Genomic DNA, 3,938 nt, shown 5'->3' on the forward strand with positions numbered 1-3,938 from the left:
TGAATAGAAAGCACCTCCATACAAACTGTCTTTTCCTTTCCTTAAGAACCACAATAAATAAAAAAAATAAAGAGAAGTGCAGCTAAGGCAGCCTAGCACATGTGCTGCATGTTGGAGAAGATTAGAAAAGTTTGTCTTGGTCTAGAGGCTGTGAAAATATGCTGTTTCTTGAGAAACACTGGTTATGGAAAGAGCTGTTTTTTTAAAGCCAAATGTATTCACAAATGAGAGTCCCAGTCTGACTGAGAATAAACTTAGGCTGAGAACCATAACAATTTTTAATGGTCACAGCAGAGAGCTTCAGGAATAGCTTTTCAATACATGAAGAGGAGATCAGAAAACAGGCTGCCTCAGAACAGATCTGACCAGTTTATGAAAGGAACTACGACACAGTTGCCAGCAACAGCTGGGGAATCACAGTTATTGACTCAATAGGGCGCTTCACAGGTCCTCACAAGCACCAAGCTACCAGGACAAATGGACTCTCTGCTGCTCTGCAGTCAGTTAGCAGTAGATGGCTGCAAGTGGTCAATATCGTAGCTAAGGATTAACAGTGAGCATTAACTTGGTTGTTTTAAAAATAGTCAAGAGTAAGAGATAGAACAGCTCTGCTTCTGTGTTCTGCTTACCGAGCTCTTTAGGATTCCTGAGAAGTGTGAAAAAAGCTAACCAACCAAAAACATCCCCAAGTGGAATATATTTATAATGTTAAATAATTTTTGTAAAGCCTTTTGAAAATAAGAAAGTGGCAAAGAAAACTTCAGTGGAAAGCTATCTCATGGATTAGCAACTAGTTCTGCAAAAAGAATGCAAAAATAACCTTGAATTGCTGTTTTCTGTGTGCTGACAGATTAATATTGTTGCTATCCAGAATTCAGGAACATAGCTAATATTGCTTCAGTGAATATCTGAAGGAGCTACAGCCAAGTGGAGATTAGAGAAGCAGAAAAAGTACATGGTCTGGGTTTTTACAACTACTTAAATGAGAGATTACTCAGTTCTTTCCCAGAGAGAACCTGAAGAGGGAGCAAAATGCCATTGTATTTTTCAGTGCGAGATTTCTCATTGAAGTCTTCTTAACTGTCCCATTAAGAGATCAGAAATATTCCTCTGTCTCTTCAAGTAAATAACCAGAGTTCAAGAGACTGCCAGGATCATACACTGAATATGCAGTTCAAACAGAACCATGCTTCAAACTAGTCATTATCCACTGGGCTTTCCTGTACAGGAAGAGATACAGGAATCTCAGCAGAAATGTAAATCTCTGATTACTCCTGTTCGAGATCTTCAAGAGGCCTGTCAAGATACAGTGCACGACTTTCTGTGCAAGTATTCAGAGTACAAAGGGCTCAGTGCCTACCAAGACAATACAATGTTGTAGTGGTGCAAGCTATATTCATTCAAAGATGTAGAGAATCTAGGTAATGCACATGCAGAGACATACACATACAACATAGTACAACCAACAAAGTTGACTCAAAGCCACCCTTCCTTTGCTAGCTACCTCCTTATATGCTGCTTCTGCCCATGTAATCACCCAGGGCCCGATTGATTAACTTGCAGCACCTGTTTCTGATAATTGGAAGTAGCTTGCCAGCTGCATTAACTTGTCCCCATCATCTTTATTCAAGCTGGCTGGTCCAAGCCCCATTTGTGCCTACAATACAAGGAAACTATATGACAGGAGTCGGAGAGCTTACTTTCTAATAGAAAAGGATACTCACTTTCTATCACACCTTCACACATCTCAGAAATGATCAGACCTCCAGTTCTTAAAACATCTCAATACATTTATTAGACTGGATTTAGAAAGGCCTTTGACAGTCTCCCATGGCATCCTCCAGGAGAAACTGCCTGCTCGTGGTTTGGATGGACCTACTCTGCGAGGGTGAAAAACTGGCTGGATGGTCAGGCCCAGAGAGTGGTGGTGAATGGAGTTAAATCCATTTGACAGCCATCACCAGTGGTGCTCGCCAATGTTCGAATCTGCTTTGTTTAACATCTTTATCAATGATCTGGATGAGAGGATCGAATACACCCTCAGTAAGTCTGCAGATGACACCAAGCTAGATGGGTGTGTAGATCTGCTTGAGGGCAGGAAGGCTCTTCAGAGGGACCTGGGCAGGCTGGATCAATGGGCTGAGGCCAACTGCATGAGGTTTAACAAGGCCAAGTGCCAGGACCTGCACCTGGGCCACAACAACCCCATACAATGCTACAGGCTTGGGACAGCGTGGCTGCAAAGCTGTCCCGCAGAAAAGGACCTGGGGGTGTGAACATGAGCCAGCAGTGTGCCCAGGTGGCCAAGAAGGCCAATGGCATCCTGGCCTGTATCAGGAACAGTGTTGTCAGCAGGAGCAGGGAGGTGATCATTCCCCTGTACTTGGCTTTGGTGAGGCCACACCTCGAATACTGTGTCCAGCATTGGGCCCCTCTCTACAAGGACACTGAGGTGCTGGAGAGGATCCAGAGATGGGCTACCAAGCTAGTAAAGGATTTGGAGCACGTCTCATTTGAGAAAGAGCTGAGGGATCTGGGGCTGTTTAGCCTGGAGAAAAGAAGGCTCAGAGAAGACCTTATCACTCTCTACAACTACCTGAATGGAATTTGTAGCAAGGTGAGGGTCAGTTTGTTCTCCCTAGTAACAAGCAATAGAACACGAGGAAATGGCCTCAAGTTGCACCAGGGGAGGTTCAGGCCGGATATGAGGAGGAATTTCTTTACTGGAAGGGTTATTAGGCATTGGAACGGGCTGCTCAGGGAGGTGGTGGAGTCACTACCCCTGGAAGTGTTTAAGAGATGGGTGGATATTGCACTTAGGGAAATGGTCTAGTGGCTGATAGGGCTGGGACAAAGTCTGGACTCGATCACCTTAAAGGACTCTTCCAGATGAAACGACTTTATGATTCTATGATAAGAGGAAATGGGTTCAAACTGCATCAGGGGAGGTTTAGATTGGACATTAGAAAAAACTTTTTCACTGAGATGGTTATTAAACATTGGAACAGGTTGCCCAGGGAGGTGGTGGAGTCACTATCCCTAGAGATATTCAAAAGATGCATAGCTGAGGTGCTGAGGGACTTAGTTTAGTGATGGGCCTGGCACTGTGAGGTGAGTGGTTGAACTCTGTGATCTTAAAGGTATTTTCCAACTGTGAGTCCGTGATTCTATTAGGACACAAGAAGAGTACAGGAGAGTATCTAGAGGTTTTAGTACAAAACTAACTGAGCAGCATATCAACAGATGAAATTTAAAAGTGAAGTATGAAGAAACATGTGAAGAACTGTTGAAGACAACTCAGCAACAAATAGGTTTTAAAACAGTTGTTATCTTCTGGAGAAACAATTTCAAAATCATTGCAGACTCCTGCCTTTTACTCTGCCTTTAGCACCCTTCAGGAGAGATTATTACTAAGCTGCAGAGAAAACAGAATATTGTGTTATTTCATAATCCTTTTGTTTCTTGCAATAATTATTAAAAACTTGATTAGATATGCCCCAAGAAAGATATGTGAAAACTTAACTTGTTCTTTCTGGGGAAAAAAAGAACAACCAAACCAAACCAAAGCAAAAAAATACCAAAAAAACAACAAACCCCACCACAAAACAAACAAAAAAACCCCTACTATAAGCTACAACTTAGCAATGACTACATAACACATTTACTACAGAAAAGTTTCTTTTGTATCATGTAGCTGTAAATCCCTGAATTAAAAAGTTGTGAGACTTCTGTTTGGTCAAATTCATCAGGCAAAAGAAGAAATTTAAAGAGTACACTCTAATTTACTTGTTTGGTTTTCTGCTTGGGATATGCTGAAGGCAAAGAGCTTAATATAATTTTTTTAAAAAGGCTTAAAGACGTACCTAGGAGCATAAGGAAAACATCTGCAATACTCATAGTTTGGAATAAGTGTTCTCAGTGCTCTGTGACTTCATGCT

The sequence above is a fragment of the Colius striatus genome, chromosome 5, assembly GCF_028858725.1.
Source record: "Colius striatus isolate bColStr4 chromosome 5, bColStr4.1.hap1, whole genome shotgun sequence".
NCBI lineage: Eukaryota > Metazoa > Chordata > Aves > Coliiformes > Coliidae > Colius > Colius striatus.